We start from the raw sequence: 20,318 nt of genomic DNA on the forward strand, positions 1-20,318 counted from the left end.
CAGGACAGAAGTACTGTATGGGGCGGGTTATAGACTGCTGCTGGTCCCCACAGTAGGGAAGGAGCAACCTTTTGAATAGGAGGATTAACATATTAGCACATACATTCCTGTTTCCGGGGAGGCTTGAATTCTAGGATAAGAGCTCTGGCTTGTAGGAGAGGGGGTGGGGAAGAGGGGAGACATTTACACTGAAGACTGTGTGTTCCTGGGGTTCCTGTGGGAGTCCATAGGGGAAAAGGCCAATAGGCACCAATCAAAGGAGTAGAGCAACTCCAAACCCTACCCAGGCACAGTGTTGCACAAAGAAACAGCAGAAACGCAGGAAGGAAAAGCATCTCCTGTTCTCTTGTCTACTCCTTCTTCCCTGTCAGGTAGCGTTGGGGGTAGCTGGCATGCTGCAGCAAAACCCCAAGAACATGAGCACTGAATTTAGATGCATAGGAGTACCTGGAGAGCCAGCTGTGTGACCTTGGGCAGGTGCCTGCACCTCTCAGGGCCTTTGTTTCTTCATTTGAACAAAAGCGTGTCGTAACATCTATCTCATGAAATTGTTAACAGGATTAAACGAGATAACATAAGAAAGTTCCTAGAAACAAATAAATAACACCTTAATTAGCCCTCACTCTCAAACATCCTGGTCTGCCACCCACTTTGGCAAGAATTTCCTCAGTAGATTCGCCACTGATTCTCATCTTTGACTGTTTCCAGCTATGCCCTGAGAATGTTGTCCTAATACTGTCCCTTCTCTGTGCCCGTTAGTATACATGGGGCAAAATAGAGGTGGTCGAGGCCACCCTCCCAGCTTTCCTTCAAAGGGTTCAGCCCTGAAATATAGTTGGCCCAAGTTAGCAATCAGTTCAGCTCTGCTCCTCTCACAGGAACTCCTGGAAAGGAAGCTCTTTATGTCTTCAAGAGCCACAGGTGATGTGGTAGTGGCTGGGACAGGACCCCCCAGGGTCTTTATACCCGCTCCTGGAAATGCATTTAAATGGGCCTGAGCCAGCCAGAGAGGAGGTAAACAATCAGGCGGGGAGTTTATTTAAAAGAGAGAAGTTGGGATGTCACCAGCTTTAGAGTCTTTCCTCTTAACCAAAACAAAACAAAAAGAAAAGAATGGGGAAAAACTTTTAAAACAACACTTAAAAACAAACAAACAAAAATCAGACCTGACAGTAATAAAATATTTCTCAAATCTAGCAAGATAGCCGGGAAACTCGGGGAAATATTTGGATTGTTGAGTTACTAAAATAATGAAAAATGTTTCTTTTACCTCTGTTGTAAGATTTGAAGGTGGTGGAAGACATTTCAGACTCCAAATCTCCCAAACCTGTGGTGTGACAGCCACAACTTTACAGTTCAGACACAGGCAGGGTGCAAAGCAATATGAAGGGATTGAGGACAAGCCCCATTTGTCCCCCAATAGATCTGCCTTATACAGAACAGTAAGGGAGGCCAATTCATTTTCATGGTTTCTGCTTTCTCTGTTTAGCTCAAGATTGGCAGATGAGCCAAGATGATAAGTCATTGAACATCTGTAGGCCTCAGTTTCCTCATCTGTAAACTGAGGATGGATGACAATACCTAATCTGCCTTCGCCCCAATGACACAGTGACATCTGAGTTTTCAGTTTCCAGCTTAACATTCCTCGAGCACATGTTTCTGGGTGTGCTTTTTGCTTCTTTAAGGGCAGGGCAGGTTCTGGAAAATGCTTTATAAATGGATCCTCCCAATGTAACGTATTATTATTGAAAGTGGCACTCAAAAGTCTTAAATGCTTTCTTTAAAATGAATATTCTATTAAGAGAGGAATAAACTTAAAACTTAACTGGAACTGAGCTCTAAATTTACTCTATATAATATATATATGATTTATTTACAGAGAGGAAGGGAGAGGGATAGAGTTAGAAACATCGATCAGCTGCCTCTTGCACACCTCCTACTGGGGATGTGCCCACAACCAATGTACATGCCCTTGACTGGAATCAAACATGGGACCCTTGAGTCTGTAGGCTGATGCTCTATCCACTGAGCCAAACTGGTCAGGGCTAAATTTACCTCTTAAAGGACACATCTCCTGGCTGACTGTCTCAGGCCTGAATGATTGAATTCTGCTTTGGAATTGCCATTCTTTCAGCTGAATAATGATTTGTATAGAGTCAAAGGTCAAGAATGCTAATTTCATGTCTTTTACAGTACCTTTAGGGGACTAGCAAGCTAGTGAAAAATGGTTTGGTGTTTGTTAATGTCTTGTATTTACTTGCCAAGCTTGCTTGATGGGCAGCTCTTTCTTGGAGCAGAAGAAAGGACTTGCCTCGAAGAGTGGCTGAACAGGTGGGATGCTACAGCTGTGCCTGACTTGGCCGGCCTAGTCCCAAGGGCCTGTCTGGTACCCAGAAAACCCAACAACAGAAAGAAAACCCAACACCTGGAGTGCCCAAAGCAGGAACATCTAAACTCACTCCAGGAAATGCTTGGTTTGGAGCCACATCCCCTCTAGAGGACCCGCCTGGGGGAACCTACCATGATTTCCAGAGGAAGAAATCCTCTTTGTACCAACTGGGACTCTCAGTGGCCCTGGACCTAACAACTATTAAGGTTAGGATGCCAGGGTCTCATATTTAGTTATTTTGAGTCATGGACAGTTTAGGGCCTTTGTTTTGCAAGTTTGGGCAAAGAACCAAGATATGTGGTTAGGAGGAGTAAATCAGAAACTTAAATATGTAACCACATGGAGCACTCATTACCTAAGCAGGCAACCCAGTTAGAAAGTTCTGCTTTCTATTGAGTTGAAATCTGCCTCCTTGTAGCTTCTATCTTTTGTTCCCAATTCCTTCTTCATAAACAACATGCATTACTGCTCTCTTCCCCCAACAGGCCTTAGGAACTTTGTTCCCTGACTCTCAGATTAGGCTGGGTACCAACTATGGTGATATTCAGTTGTTTAGATGCTTTCCTGTGTTATGATTTCCTGTGAGGAAGAAACTAATCCCATTTTAGGAGGCATGATAGTTTCTTCATTACGTAATATCTCAGTGGTTCCATTAGGAATGTTTCTGATTCCAGGTGTGTTCTATCCCTTGGAGACAAAAAGCTGCTCTGAATTTCCATTGTCAACCAAATGTTGTGTTTGGCATATATGGTCAATGAATTCTTAGCCAACAGAAGCAAATATCACACAAAACCCCATAGAGCTAATGCCATTTCTGTGGTGGTGGTAATAAAAACCAAAGTATCAGATGTTTACTGATTAAATATAACTTAAAAGGTCACGTTTTTCAATCCCACACTACTCCCCCTTCCATTTGGCTTCTATCACTTTTAACAGGCAGTTTGCTGTCAGACTTAATTCCACAGAAGGTAATCTGGGCACATGCTATAGGGGTAATTATATCCAACCTACTGAAGAAAATGAGAAAACCACTCCCACTTGGCCATCTTTTCGCACCCCCATCTGCTCATGGCCTGGCTTTCCTGACTGCACTGCCCTTGGCATGCTTGACCTTTGTGCCTCCTTTTGCTCTGGCTGTGCCAGCAACCAGCTAGGCAAGCCACTGGTGAATGCCACTTAACACAACTTAAGCTGGGGCTTGTAACTAGACTGTTGACCAAGAATCCAAGGTCAGACAGTCAGCAACTTCTATTGAGGCAACACCATGTGATGAGTACTGTTTTAGTCCCTGTGAGAGGGAGAAGGAAACAAAAGGAATAAAAGGCAGGGACCCTTGGCTCCTATGGGTTTACAGGCCTAATTAGTGATCTCTAAGTGACTCTCTTGAGAAAAGACTTAAGGACACTTAACAAAACAACACACAAGTGGGTTTAATAAGAAAAGTAATGAGCCAAGAGGAGATTCTAAGTTCCTTGAGGAGAGGGCCCTGCCTTTGTGCCCCCACCCCCTCCCCCGCCCCTGCCGGCAACTCTCCCAGGAAGGGCCTCTCCACATTCTCATTATCTTTTGTCTGAAACAATTAAAAATAACTTTAAGCTGGATAGCCTCCTTTTTCTCTCTGGTCTCAGGCTCAAGGATCAAGTTGACAACTATGGAGACTTCATTGACTTCAGAAGGGGTATGTCAATATCTTGCTGAGATGATTGAATAGGCTTTTGACAGAATGTATATCAATTTGGAACTTAGCATTTCTGTGAATGATAACACTCTCCTCTTGAATGTCTTCCCCTTATCATTTCCTACTTTATAATAATAATAATAGAAGTAATAATAATAATAATGGCAGCTGTTGCTAATTATTGACTACCTATGCTGTCAGATAGAAATGATTAAGTTAAATAAAAACAATTAGTACTATTGGTCTCTTATTTGTTCAGAAACATGAATCTGAAAAAACAAGAAGATGTTCTTCCACTTTACTTGGCAGTGTTGAAAGTGTATCCAGTGGCCTGGGTCCAAGCTGGAGTTCTGTAGGATGGTGAAAAACAAATCTTATGATAACACGAAAAAAGAAAAAAACAAAGGAATAAAAAGTTCCTTATATACAAATGAGATCCTACTATAAAACATGTCATCACAGTCACATTTCCTTATAGCAACATGCTGGCCAAGTCTCTATTCAGTCGTACATTTGTTTAAAGCAATATTTAGATCAACAGAACTTGAAATAGATTTTTCATGTTACTTGAAATGGATTTTTAAAATCAGTATGGTATATTGGGGTAAAAAATCAAAGGAGCTAATATTTGCCATCTGTATGTTATGTTCAAGATACCTTTAATCTTCACAACCACCCTTTCATGAAAGCACCATTTTTTTTTCACTTTTACCTATTAGTTTTAATTTTTTTTCCTTTTGCATTTTTTTATTGATTAAGGTATTACATGTGTCCATATCCCCCCATTGCCCATCCACCCCTCTCCCATACATGCCCTCACTCCCCAGTGTCTTGCATCTATTGGTTATGCTTTTATGAATGCATATAAGTGTTTCGGTTGATCTCTTATCTCCCTCCCTTCTCCCTAGTCAGGAAAGCACTTTTTTATTCCCATTTTCCAATTGAGGAAACTGAAGCCTAGAAAAATTAAATAATTTCCCCAAGATCACTACATGAGCAAAATCACCAAGGAGGACAAGATTGTACAATTCCAAATCTAAGATTCTTTCCACCACATCATATAGTACATTCTAGTAATGAATGTATTAATCTAGACCCGTGGTCAGCAAACTGCTGCTCAAGAGCCACATGCAGCTCTTTGGCCCTTCAGTGTGGCTCTACCACAAAATACCATGGCCTGGGCGAGTCTATTTTGAAGAAGTGGCCTTAGAAGAAGTTTAAGTTTAAAAAATTTGGCTCTCAAAAGAAATTTCAATCATTGTACTGTTGATATTTGGCTCTGTTGACTAATGAGTTTGCCGACCACTAACCTAGACCATGAAACAACAGAGGACCAACCTCATTCTTGTTTATCCAAAGCCACACAAAGATCAGCTCATGGGCCCAGCAAAGCTGTCTGTCACCCCTGAGCTGCTCTTTGTCTCCCTGTGAGCCAGACGAAGAGTCCCCGTCCTTATCTCTGTGCCTCACTCCAGTGAATGGACAAATGATTGTCCAGGCTTGGGTCATGGCTGCAAAGATAGCCCTGTCCTAGGAAAGATGCCTGGGTTGCTTTGGACTTCATGTGGACCAGTCTTACTTCTTTTCCATCCCTCTGCATGCTTTCATGTGGACCAGGCCTACTGCAGCTTACCATTACCATGCCACAAATAAGGACAAGAAAGGCCCACTCATTCCTCTTGGATCTGGGGAAGTCCTTTTTGCCCCTCGGGCTCATATAGCTCTGGGCCAGGTGTCCAGCTGGGCCGGTGGCCTCTTTCTTGACACCTGTTACCATCTGACTGGGTAGTTTGCTCCTGGACCTGCCTGGGATCAGGGTGCTGGCCATGGTCACTCTCTGAAGCCCCTTCTAGTGCAATGAGTCAGATTCCCAGAAGGCCACATGAACCTGGGTGACAGGCAACTTTGCTGGGTTCATGAATATTAGCTGAAGAGGCAACTGTGCAAGATTAAGCCAGAACAGAGGGGCACCATTTATATTGCTTCTCTTGATGCATAATAGATCATAATTATAATATTTGGAATATATGTGGAGCCTACTTTCCAGAAGCTCAAAGCCTAAGAGAATACTTTAATTTCTTAGTCTCACACACACAGAGGCACGTACACACACAATTTAAATAGCAGGCCAAAAAAGTGTTATAAATAAAATTCTAGAACATGAGTGGGAGGAATAAACAGGAAAATTTCACTGTAAGAGATGAAAATGTACTAACTCCTTGCAGGATGGCTTCACTTTGACAACCCACAGTTGTGCTATTAATCAGAAACCGAATTAGATATATTGTTGCTTTGCTCAGGCCCTTTCATCTTTGTTAATACATGTTAGAGATAGTGTAAATACTGTTGGATTTCAGGGTAAGACTAACAGTAAGAGAAAGAAGACAGTTTTCATGGTACAGTAAGAGAACAACCTGATGGGTCACACATTGTCAAAATCATCCTTTCCTTCCAGTCAGACAGGGTTCCATGTTGCCAACCCCATAGCTTCGGCTCACTTACTCCTACTTAAGTCTGTTTCCATTCTTCACCCAAGCTGAAATGTCCCCCACTCTCCTCTTTCTGCTCATTCTCAAATGTTCCTCAGCTTCTAGGCCAGTAGTTGGCAAACTGCGGCTTGTGAGCCACATTCGGCTCTTTGGCTCCTTGAGTGTGGCTCTTCTACAAAATATCACAGCCTGGGTGAGTCTATTTTGAAGAAGTGGCATTAAAATAAATTTAAGTTTAAAAAATTTGGCTCTCAAAAGAAATTTCAATCGTTGTACTGTTGCTATTTGGCTCTGTTGACTAATGAGTTTGCCAACCACTGTTCTAGGCCTTTGTTCAAGGTATTCTTTTTATCTGACATGCTCTTTGCCCTCCTTCTATCCCCTTGGTCTCTCTGGTGTGGATATCTTTCCTTGCCTGGACCCACCCCAGAAGGCCCAGTGACCTCACCCCTTCTCTAATCATGAGAACCACCAGCTATCTGGATCTAACACACACTGCCTGCCTTGTGAGTTAATGTTTTGGTCCTGCCAACAGTGGACTCCTGGAGGACAGGCCAGAGCTTCGGGTTATTCCCTGTTCATAAAATACACCTAATATGTGACGTTTTCCAAAACTTTAAAAGCAGAGGAATTGTCCAGGAGGTGGTATTATTTTAATGACTTTAATCAAAGCATATTTTACTTTATTAAATGGCTATATACATGATTCATAAGTCCTGTGACAATTCTTCTATTAGTTCATTCTTTTCTTATTTCTTTCTTTCCTCCACACAAATCCTCTCCTCTCCCCAACTCCAGTTTTTGGCTTGGCATTTGTGATGGTTGAATAATTTATATTTTTCAGGCTAATGTAGTACAAGAACCAATCCTGGATGGTTTGGCTCAGTGGATAGAGCCACAGTCTGCAGACTGAAGGGTTCTGGGTTTGATTCTGGTCAAAGGCACATGCCTGGGTTGCAGGCTCAATCCCCAGTAGAAGGGCATGCAGAAGGCAGCCAACCAATGCTTCTCTCTCATCATTGATGTCTCTATCTCTCTCTCCTCTGAAGTCAATAAAAATATATGTTTTAAAAAGCCATATTCATAGTTCTAGAGCTACTTTCTGCTCTTATATTCTCTAAGCTCAGGAAAAATACACATAAAGGTTGCTAGGAAGTAGAGACACTTTTTTTGTTGGGCCTCCACAATCCTACCTAATAAAAGAGTAATATGCAAATTGACCATACCTCCCCTACATTCACAAGCCACACCGGCAAGCCAATCAGGAGCAAATATGCAAATAAACCCAACCAAGATGGCTGCAGCTACAGAGAGCAGGAGGGAGGCTTGTGTTTCCCTGGCGATGAAGGAAGCCGAGCTTTCCAAACACCCTGGCCAGCCTAGGCCTCCACTCAAGGCTACAAAGTTTCAGTGATAGAAGATACATAAATCCTAACAGAAATGGTGGCAACCACTGAGCTGGAAAGAGGAGAAGCTAGGGTTGCCCCTGGCAATGGAGGAAGCCAAGCTTCTGAAGCCCTTGCCTGCCTTGTCCTCTGCTCCAGGCTACAAAGTTTCAATTATAGCAGGTAAATACTTCCCAGATACCAGGACCTCTGCTTCAGTCACCAGAGGGGGTGGCCGGCCTGCAAACCACCACAAGCCCATCGCCCAGGCCGCCGCCCCATACCTCAAGGGAGCCCCTATCCTGATCTGGGACACCCTTCAGGGCAAACCAGCTGGCCCCCACCTATGTACCAGGCCTCTATCCTATCTAATAAGAGTAATATGCAGATTGACCATCACTCCAACAGACAAGATGGCTGCTCCCATGTGGTCAAAGATCCTGGCCCCATGTGGACACAAGATGACCACCACAAGATGGCCAGCAGTGGAGGGCAGTTGGGAGGTCCAGGCCTGCAAGGGAGGGCAATTGGGGGTGATCAGGCCAGCAGGGGAGGGCAGTTGGTTAGGGGCCAAGCCTGCAAGGGAGGGAAGTTGGGGATTACTGGGACTGTAGGAAAGGGCAGTTGGGGGCGGGGGGTTTACCCAGGCCTGCAGTGGAGAGCAGTTGGGGTGACCAGACTTCAGGGGAGGGCAGTTAGGGTGGCCAGGCCTGCAGGGGACAGCAGTTAGGGGCAAACAGGCTGGCAGGGGAGTGGTTAGAGGGTGATCAGGCTGGTAGGCAGAAGGCATCAATCAAGCTGGCAGGGGAGTGGTTAGGGTGTGATCAGGCTGGCAGGCAGAAGTGGTTAGGGACAATCAGGAAGGCAGGCAGGTGAGCAGTTGGGAGCCAGCAATCCTGGATGGAGAGAGGGATGTCCCAGATTGGAGAGGGTGCAGGCTGGGTTGAAGGACACACCCCCCCATCCATGCATGAGTTTCATGCACCGGGCCTCTAGTAAGAAATAAGAGAGTCCATGGAAAAAGATTGGCTCTGGAAGGCTCAGAAAAACTCGTAGAGAATTTGCTAAATAATATTTTTGTCTGCTGTTTATAAATGTGACTTGCTTTGAAACCATCTGTCATGCAGTCCTTTGGAGAGAGCCGAGAAGCATTTAAATCTGTGAAAATGAGTGTATTTTTGTATATACCAAAGCATGTTTTAATTGGTCCCTAATGCATGTTGTCCAGTGCATTCTTTCAAATATGATTTTATCCAATTGTCAAGTAACATTTAAAATAGAATTCATGAAGGGACATGGAAATGAATGAAAAGGCTGAGGCGCAGTTTATTGTTGTGTTTCTTCATGGAATGAATGGAGCAGCTGTAATAAGGTGGTAGAACATTGTTTTACTCATGGGTCCTGGGTAGAGTTGGAGTTTTTGCTGCTCTTCCTTCAAATTAAGGAAGCAGCTATTCCACAGGTTGGGGAAACACTGTGGACAACTGCTCCTCATTTCCTAGGAAAGACTGGACTTGTGCAGCCAGAATTTGGCATATCTGATAGCTCAGCACTTTAACCATTATAACATTTCTCTTTTCACATTTCTACCCTTGGTCCTGCGGTAATATCCTGCCTGAGTAGTGCCCAAGACATCTAAATTAATGGCAGCGGCAGCAGCTGTTATAGTAAGAAATTTGAAAATTATCAAAAAGGATTCCTCATGTTGAGTGGAGAAGGTGAACTCAAAGGAAAACTTCTTTCTCCAAACACCTGTAAGACTAATTACTGGTGTTTTATACATATGCTGTTGTGAGTCATCAATTGTCTCTTGGGGGACATGTCTGTCCAAGTAAAATGTAAGTGTTTAGAGAGCCAGGATCTTGTCTAGGTTAAAAATTAAGTGTCAAGGCTAGAAGGAACTCCAGAGCTCAAATATCAGAGATGAGAAAATTGGAGTCAAAATACTGGTGAGTAGCAGAGTTAGGATTCAGTCAGAGTCCTCCAGATTCACAGCCCAATGATGTACCATGCCATTCTCAAAAATATGCCAAAGACAGACTACTCAACTACTGCCCCACAGAGGGCAACCGTGAGCCTTCTTTTCTAATACCTGTCATAATCCATGGTAAAGAAATTATGTCAATATCCAAAAGAATTGGAAACTGGTACTCAAATACATGTGCATACATATTCATAGCAGCATTATAAATTAACAAATTATGGTATATATGCACAATGAATATCCTTATAGATAATTATTTATGCATCTCCTTGGTTATTTCCTTAGGATAAATTTCTGAGCATGCAAAACATAGAAATAATACCAATATCCATCAACTGATAAATTGATAAAATACATATATCTATACAATGGAATATTTATTCAGCCATAAAAAGAAATGAAGTATTGATACATCTTACAACATGGGTGAACCTCAAACACTATGCTAAGTAAAATAAGCCAGACATCAAAGGAACAATATTATATGATTTCACTTAAATGAAATGTACAGAATAGACAAATTTATAGAGGCAGGAAGTAGAATAGAGATTACCCAGGGCTGAGTTTCTTTTGTGTGTGATGAAAAGTTTGGACCTAATTAGAGGTGGTAGTTGTACAACATTGTGAATGCACCAAATGCCACTCAATTGCTCCCTTTAAAATGGTTAATTTTATGTGACTTTAACTCAACTTTTAAAAAAGAAGGAAAGAAAGCATTTTAATATCTTAGCTAATGGGTCTAGGCCATGACTGATTGCTGGCTGCCCCAACACCAAACAGTGTTTCTCACTGGGATGCAAATGATCTTGTATGGCAAAGATGGTGATCAAGAGCATGGGCTTTATTATCAGAATTGGCACAGCTCTCAGCTCTGCCACTAATCATCTGGGTGCCCTAGGCCATGTGACTTAATTTCTCTGAGCTACTGTTTCTTCATATGTGAAGTGGAAATAACCATAGAACCTGCCTCAAGGGATTGCCACAAAAATTAAAGAACATATAAGTGCTCAAAAGGTGATAAATCATATTTCCAGGGAAGGAATATAAATGAGAAGAGCTCAATAAATAGCTATAATCTAGGGTAGGGCAGCAGCCTGAAAGAAAATGAAAAAAACAAGCCAAGCAAGTATTGGAACTTAAAAGTACAGCATCTAATGGTATTCAGTTTAGAACATGTGACGATCTCTTTCTATTCCCTTTATATAGTCTGACATCCAGGCACCCAGATTCTCCTAACAAAGATGGGCCATAGCCCTCAACATAATTTGTAGTTGTTACTCTTGACTCTCCTCGCTGGTTTCCAACCAAGTTCTGTACTTCTGTACTTTTCACCTGGTTTTCCATTTGGGGCTCTGTATTTGGTAATGCTACCAGTTCGGCCCTGTGGTGGTTGTGTATTACAATCATTTCTCATCCTTCACCCTCAGCTCTCCCTTCAGGACTTGGTTGCATACATGCTTCCACCTCTTCCAGCTTCTGAGCATCCTGGGCAGGCTTTGATAACTCAGCACTGTATTGTAATTATCACACATACCCATGCCACCTGAGAGCCCCAAGGTGATGAATTTGGAGAGGAGCTGCTTGGTAAATGTTTGAGAAGAATGCAAAAAGAAAGAAGACCTTTGTTTATGTGAGATGAAATGTGATGTAATTGAAAGTAGAGAACATTAGGGAGGAAAGAAAAAAGCAAGTAAAAAAGAGTTTCTCTTCATTAGGACAGTGATATTCACTTAAAATATTTATTATTTTGAGAATATAAAAGTAACATATATTTACTATAAAATGCAGAAAAATCTTCAAATTATATACATATGCATATGTATGTACACACACTCCCTGTGTGTACACACTGTGTGTGAATGCACTGTATGTATATATACTACCCCTAACTCATCCCCTAAAATAATTATGGTTATCATTTGTTGTATTCCCCCTTTTGTATAATATACATACAATGAAATGCATAAATCAGATGAATATTTACATATGTATACATTCATGTAGCCACCCTCTGGATCAACATATAGAAATAGCACTCCCAGAAGGTTTTCTAAAAATCCTTTCTTTATATTAACTAAAATATTGACTAAAACAAGCAAATTTTCAAAATTATGTTATTTGTATATATTTATTAAAAATAGACAAACTCATATGACTCCATACTTTTACAGGAAATATTTAAGAGTCACAGAAATTAGATTCCATTGTTTATTAAAAAAAAAACTTGACTTACGAAAACAAATTTTTCTTTATACATTTTCACCGGTCTCCTTACCTTGACCCTGAGAAGTTAAGGGAAGGAAGACAGGGTTCTCTTGGGGATGATGGAAGTGGAAGAGCAGGGAAGAGCATCTTTTTCATTTATGCCAACTTTTGTGTATTCTATCTTGTCCCTCACAAGCCTCTTGTATGCTGGAATACAGCACTGTGTACTCTGAGAATTAAGAAAATGTTAGCGCCTGGCCAGTGTGGCTTGGTGGTTGAGTGTCAACCTATTAACCAGGAGGTTGTGGTTTGAATCCAACTGGTACATGCCTGGGTTTTGGGCCCAATTCCCAGTAGGGGTTAGGCAGGAGGCAGCTAATCAATGATTCTATTTCATCATTGTTCTCTCTCTCTCTCTCCTTCTCATAAATCAATAAAAATATATTTATTTTTAAAAATGTCGCTTTACAACTTAAAAGTGACATTTACAAAACAAAGAAGAAAATGTCAGAATTATGGAAAAGTCAGTCTTGGTAAGAGAAGCTTGTATATGTCAGCCAGAGAGGGACATGGGAAAGGCCAAGCCTCCTGTGCTGTGTGTGCAGCCTGGATTCAGCTAGATGCATGGAATGTATGACCAGGTTTCATAGTTTTCTTGGTCATTTGAATGCTTTATTGTTATAGCATCAGTAACAGCAGTAGTTCCATAGACACCACCCATCAGTGGTTAGAAAATGACAAATGTCAAACTATGTCTGACCCTGACTCTCTTCAACTCTTTATCTGTGGTATCTCTTTGGAATAAAAATGACTACTCCCTGCTGGGTCTTCTTAAAAATGCACACTGTCTCCTCACATAAAGGCAGAGATGATGGTGCTATGGAGAAAGAATAAAGAGAAGAGGAGGAGGAGAAAAAAAGAAAAAAAGGAATTCATTGTGACTTCTCAGGTTTGAAGTTCAAGTCTAAAACCTGTTGGGCTAAATTCATACTTCATTAAGAACTTTCTTAAGTTACTTAAAACATTTTGTTGCTTTTTTAACTGGGCCTTGATTTTGCAGCTCAGTTTCCTGATCATAACAGAGGAGGAACATGTTTCATAATGTTCAGGGCCAGAGCTGGGGAGGGTACCCGTGAGCTACTTGGAGCTCTTTGAGAGTGAATCTAACACCAGATAGCTTGTCTTGTTTTCCAAACAAGATGGAAAATGAATATAAAATACAATATTCAGTAACACATATCACTAGGTGTCCTCTGCAGCCTCTACCACAATATACCTGATACCTAGGAGACCTTGCTATCAGGTAAAATCTTGAATAGAAGCAGCAAGTTTGGAAAAACACCATTACTATTGCTACGATTATAGTCAGAACCTATGTTTTGCCTCGACAGTATTTCACAGGCTTGACATTTCAAACAAAACAAGAAAGGTCAAAGTTAAGGTGGATTGATTAGACAAATGCCAAGGTCTCTTCTAGATTTCATATTCTAGTAGCCTCTGCTCAGACGATGCTGGGTTCCCAACCTGTCTTTTTAGCCTGTGTGATTTTTTTCATCACCTTGGTGAGATGTGGAAGAGTATTACAAAACAATTTTTAAAAATGAATGTTCCAGAAGTAGCTTCTTGATGTAAGTACAAACACAAATATCAGTGCTATTATTTAATCAAAATTATGAAGAAATAATTTTCTTTCCATGAATGAACCATTTATGTCCAATGGGTAAATTAGAGAAGAAACTGTCTTCCAATTAAATTGAAATTCACCTTTTACATCTAATAATGCAGGTCAAATAATGTGCAACAAGCTAGAGTAATGACTATCTCTGGCAACTGTTTATCATCACATGGAAGTATAATCAGTAAAAAGTGGGCTTTTTTTTTTTTTTAGTAATTAGAAACACTCTTTATAGATCCAACTATAAAAAGAAGCTTAGGTGTAGAGAAGACTAACCAACTTTTTTCTCATTAGACTTTGGTCTTGGTTCTCCTTTTAATATGATACATGACTTTTAATTTTTATAAAAGCTAGGTATTTCATGAAACCTTTGTCCCAGTAGTAAAGTATAAGAAATTATCAATAACAGTAGATATGTAATTATTGTATAAGAATATCCATGTTACTTTTTGGGTCTCAGATATGGCATCAGGGAAATGGGGATAAAAACCACCTTGCCTGTAGTGAGAGAATTATATTATATGAAAATAATTCAGATTCCTCTCTGTTTCACAACTTGTGTAATTCAATTATGGACCAATACAGATATAATTCATGTGTCCCATTATTAGACCACTATACTATAGTACTAAAGGGCATACCAATACTGGTAGGACTGGATTTGAGCAAATGGTAAAGAAGATGGTATTTATAATAACTATGATAACAACAATATTAGTTAATATTTCTTGAGTCCCAACTTTTGGGTTCATTGTGAGAAGGGGCTTTTTTTTTTATTCATAACGATATTCCCAAAGCCTAAAAGAGTGTTGATCTCCAATAACTACTTGTTGAATGAAGGAATGAGTGAATGGATAAATAAATGAATGCTTTGTACTAGGCAGTATGCTAAATGCTTTATTTCAATATGTATGTATTGTCCACTCCATGCCTGGTGCTGAGAGCACAAAAAGAAATTCGACATGCTCCAGGCCAAGTGGAATGCTTTTCATATATTTTCTGTTGTAATCCTCACAGTGTAATTGTGACACATGAGAAAAGTGAGGCTCAGAGAGGGTAAGTTATTTATCTAAGGACATACAGACAGTAGTAAATGGCAGAGCCAGAATTTAAATCTCAGTCTACTTGACCTCATTGTCTAGCCTCTTTCTCTGATAAACACTGACTTTCTTCTTTCTGAATATCTTTAATTTACTTACTTTCTGCTCTTCATACAGAATGCCTGTATGGAGAAATGTTGGGCCCTTATCACTTTATTGAGAAAACTGCAGTGGCCTTCCTTACCTCTTTTCAGTCCATCCTATGCCTCCTCACTTTCCCAGGTCGTTCTTTCTAATGCATTACTTTTCATCTTTTCACTCTCTGCTTATATCATACATTTTCAGTGTTGATAGGATCAAAATGACACTATCATCACCCCCATTATCTGGCACCTTATTGCATGATAGTCTCCCAGATGAACTTGTACTCAGTCAAGACAGTGTCTTCATACATCCCCACACCTCTCTGCCTAGTGATACCTCCTTATCCTTTATGGCCCTAAGAAAGTCCTACCTTCTCCACTCTTTTACCCATCACCCTTGTGCCATCTTCAAAGTTTTCCTTTGTATATTTTGAGCTTGGAGCATAGTAAGATGTAGTTGTGTCACTGAACTTGGACTCAGAGGACTTCAATTTAAGACTCTGCACCAGTTTTCTCACCCATAAATTATGGAAATAATACATATTTAGATAATAAATGCGGAAGCAATCCCTAAACTCTGCAGTACTAAGCAAATGTCAGTAATTATTGTAATACTGTCTTCTCATGGAAGACTTTTAAACCAAAGATTATGATATATACAAATGATGCTGTAGGAAGATTGATTTTGTGATAGTCCCTTGGGGATGGATAGAGAGAGAGAGAGAGAGAGAGAGAGAGAGAGAGAGAGAGAGAGAGAGAGAGAGCTGTTGGAGGCCAAGAGACTCATGAAGAGGCTTGCTCTATAGTCCAGACAAGAGGTAATGGAACCTGAGCAAGGGTTGATTGCCCTGGAGTGAAATGGAGAACTAAGTTGGTCCAGATGATTAACAAAGAGAAAGGGAGTATGGCAACTGGGAAATTAGTAGACATTACTGGTATAAACAGGGAAAGAATGGTGGCTGGATACCAGAGCTGGCAGTCACAACTGTAAACTCAGATGAGCTCTTGGAAAAAGAAGGAAATGTGAAACAAACTTCAGGAATTAGAGAAAGAACGCTGGAGGGAGGTAAGAAACTAGGAGATAGGAACAGACTACACTAATCAACTCCTTGGAAATGACTGATTCTTCAATTACTGGAACTTCCTTAAATTCCCTGAGGGACCAAGAGGTGACTGGCAATGTGAAGCTAAGAGCACATTGGGATGACTTTCCTGGGGCATATGCATTATCTTATGTTATCTTTGCCAGTGCCTTTCTCCACATAGACATGGATTCTACCTCTCCAGGCAGTTTGTCAGATCCTCAAAGATCTCTGGTATTTCAAGTTTCCAGAGCCTTCACAGAACCAACCTTTGTACATAGAAAGTGGTCAGAAGACACTACCTGCTTGGTTGCTTGAAAAAGAGAGGTGTGCCGTGAAAGAGAAAAGTGACTTGGTAAAATCTAAGCTGAAGATAGGTTGAGTTTATCCAGTAAGCTTTTAAGTGTTCTGAAGTAATCACTAACATTTAAAAACCAGGAGATTACAGATATAATTCCAGGTCTTTTATTCCCTTGGTAAACTGTCTACTGGGCAAACCTATACTTTGGCAGGCAATAGATTTTCAAATAAAAATAAAGTCTAGTAGAGTTGCTGGAGGCTGGGGTAGAGAAAACCTCAGAGAAAGCAAGATCTCTGCTGAGTGGCAAGGGTGGTAGTCATTTTGTGTAGATAGTGCTTTGGAAGCCTAGAAACAGGAGCCATTAGCTCTGCTTGGGGAAATCCAGGAAGGATTTCCAGAAGAGGTGATATCTCATCTGAGTCTTGATGGATGAGTATAAAGAAATTTTCCAAGGAGTGGAGGGGAATAAAAAGGTATTCTTAGCAAGGGCATGGTAAGGTTGTAAGAAATGTATGGCATGATGGAAAATGATGATGTGTTCTTGTGAGGCCAAGCACAAGATACAGGGTTGGGAAGGACCAATAAGAAAGCTGTAATGCAGCTGAAACCAGTTTGGCTCAGTGGATAGAGCATAGGCCTGCTGACTGAAGGGTCCCAGATTCGATTCAGGTCATTGGTTGTGGGCACATCCCCACTGGGGGGTGTGCAGGAGGCAGCTGATCGATGATTCTCTCTCATCAATGTTTTTAACTCTCTATCCTTCTCTCTTCCTCTCTGTAAAAAATCAATATAAATAGAAGAAGAAAGCTGTAATGCAGACTATGGCCCAATAGCAATGATCCAGATCTATTGAATGATTTGGGGATTGATCTGGAAAGCAATGGAGTACCATGGAGGAGAGAGGAACATTGTTCAGGTGATGTTGTCAAAGGCTTATTCTGATGGCTGTGGAAGGGATGGGCTGGGTAGGGACAGAGACTAGAGAGCTGTAGGACAACCCCCTCTCCTAAAATAAAATTCAAATTTTATTCCTTATCCCCATTATTGGTTAAGGTAACTCCTCAGCAGACCAAAAAAAGTGCTCCCAAAGCTGAGAGAGAGGACCGGACTCAACTAGTTCTTGGCTTGGAGGACAGCAGCAATGAGTGCATACTTAGTTTGCCCAATTATACTATAAATGCATTCTACTTGAGCAAGCCTTTACATATAGGTCTTACCCAGTACATTAAACTCTAAACTCTGTTTGGCTTGTACATCTTCCCTCCTAGGTTGAGCAGCCTCTGGTTCATAATAAGTGTTCAATGAACACTGATTAATCTGAAACTTGGACATTTCTACAGGATCTGGGCAGTTGCACATTCGCTGCTATCCCTAAATGACATCCAGAGTACTGTGTTTTCTAACAAAAAATGTATGGAATTTAGTCAGAGGCCTTACATTTTTTCAGTCTTGGTTCAGCCAGTTAAGAGCCCTGTGGCTGTGAACAAGCTACATACATGCCAAGACTCAATTTGCTTATCTATTTTAAAAAACACTAAAACATTTCTAAGAGCATGAGAGTACACCTGGAAAAACTTTGCAAACTGTAAAGTACTATATGATCCAAAGTGGTCTATCCATAAAATGGAATACTAGTCATCCATAGAAAGGAAATACTGATACATGCTATCACATGAACGGATCTTAAAAACATGATGCTAGGTGAAAGAAGCCAGACACAAAAGTTCACATGTTGCATGATTCAATTTATATAAAATGTCCAGAGTGGGAGAAAGAAGATTAGGTATTGGCCAGGTAGTTCAGATGGTTAGAGCACCATCCTGATATGCCAAGGTTGTGGGTTCAATGCCCAGTTAAGAATCAACCAATGAATGCATAAATAAGTGGAACAACAAATCAATGTTTCTCTCTCCCTTCCTTCATCTCTCTCACTCTCTCTCAAATCAATAAATACAAATTTAAAAAAAAAGAAAGATTGGTGGGGAGAAGGGAAGGAGCTTTGATTGCTGACTGGGTATAAGGTTTCCTTTTGGGATGATGAAATGTTCTAGAACTAGAGAGTGGTGATGGTTGCACACCATTGGGTAGGTACTAAATGCTGCTGAACCATACACTTTAAAATGACAAAGTTTATATTTGTATGTTTTACCACAATAAAAAGGCAAAAAAGTGCTATCTGAAGGTTAATCATACTGAGAAGTTGTTGATTCTTACATTCAACATGCAGTCCCACCCCAAATTTTGGTGTTGAACAGAGAATGTATAGAGTGGGTGCATCTCCACTAAGGAGCTGCTTTGGAAGAGAGGAGCTGGGGGGAGGGGGGGGGAAGAGGAGGAACTACAGGCCATCTGAAAAGAGAACCTGGATGGTATTTGTTTCTCAGATTGCCAGTTGTTCACCCTGTTTGTATTTAAATGAAAGGAGGCTTTGAAGTGGGAGCCGCCTCTGCTCAGAGCTGGGGTTCTTGCCTTGTGTGGTAAAGTTTAGACTTGTCCAGATCCGTTTTTAGTCAGAGGTTACTGTTTCTGGTGGAAAAGGCTTAAGTTTTGGTTAATAGTATATGAACAGGAAGAGCAGAAGTAAATTGGGAGAAAAGAAATGACTTCTCCCTGTCTTGGTGTGAAAAGCAGCTTTCTGATTGGGGCTTCATAGTTTGGGAGTGTCTTTTTCTCACTTAGGGTCACTGGATTTCATTTTACTTTAATTTAAAATAATGTATTTTTCTCTAATAATGTACTTCTTAATTTATTGATTTTAGAGAGGGAAGAAGAAGAAAGAAATATCGATTTGTCATTCCACTTATTTATGCTTTCATTGGTTGCTCCTGAATGTGGTCTCCAACCAGCAACCTTGGTGTATGTGGGTGACACTCTGACCAACTGAGATACTCAGCCAGAGCTGGATTTCATTTTATCAATATGAGCTTCATGTCAGGTTATATTCTCTTTGGTAAAGAACATCTTTAAGTAAATGCATCAATCAATGAAAGTTAAAAGTGCTGATCTAAGCTCTAACAATGCCTGGAGGACCTGATGGTTATCAGTTTAAGGGAAACCTGTACTATTTGAAAGTCCCTGGGAAATGGCTGGAAATTCAATTGTATTTGAGTTTGCATATTTAGAAATAGTTAATTGTCTTGTCAACTAACAGAAAATTTAAGTTCCACTTATAGACAGATCACAGTCTATACATCTAGGCTGATGATCACCAAGAGCTAATAAAATGTAGAAGATTCTGCAGTGGCCATTCAAAACAACAGATATGCTAGTTTTTTTTTTCTTCTTTTCTTTTCTACAGCTCCTCGTAGCCAAACCTGTCAACGTGATTTGCAAACAGCAGTGGAGTAAGTCTCAACAAACCCTACGAGGGTGATAATTGTAATGATGGTTCATATCTTCACCCTATGTAATTTTATGGGAATTGAGAGTCTAGCCAAATAATAAGTTCCAGCCTCTTTTATCTGCCCAGTTCCCAGCACACTCCCGAGGTGTCTGAGACACTTTTCACTGTAACTCTTAAAGCAGATTGTAACAACACCAGTAATGACAAGTTCCCAATCTGCACAGTTCCCTTCATTAGAGGAGACATGGGAGTTTCAAAAACACTCATTAATGAAATCTGACAAAGCCTGGAAGGAGGGAAGACTCGCCTATTTTCAGTTTTCTGACGGCTAAAGGGAGCCTGGATTCCAGAGAGGTGAGGGTGGAGAAAAATTGGGGGTCTTGGGCTACCTTTAGTCCAGTGTTTTTCAACCTTTTTTGAGCAAAGGCACACTTGTTTCATGAAAAAAATCACGAGGCACACCACCATTAGAAAATGTTAAAAAATTTAACTCTGTGCCTATATTGACTATCTATAAAGTAATTCTCTTGAATAGGAATCAAATAAACACAAAAAAAGTATTTTATAATTACTTTATTATGAAATATTAAGTAAACAAAATAGT

This window comes from Pipistrellus kuhlii, unplaced genomic scaffold (genome assembly GCF_014108245.1).
Source record: "Pipistrellus kuhlii isolate mPipKuh1 unplaced genomic scaffold, mPipKuh1.p scaffold_m20_p_19, whole genome shotgun sequence".
In the NCBI taxonomy this organism is placed as follows: Eukaryota; Metazoa; Chordata; class Mammalia; order Chiroptera; family Vespertilionidae; genus Pipistrellus; species Pipistrellus kuhlii.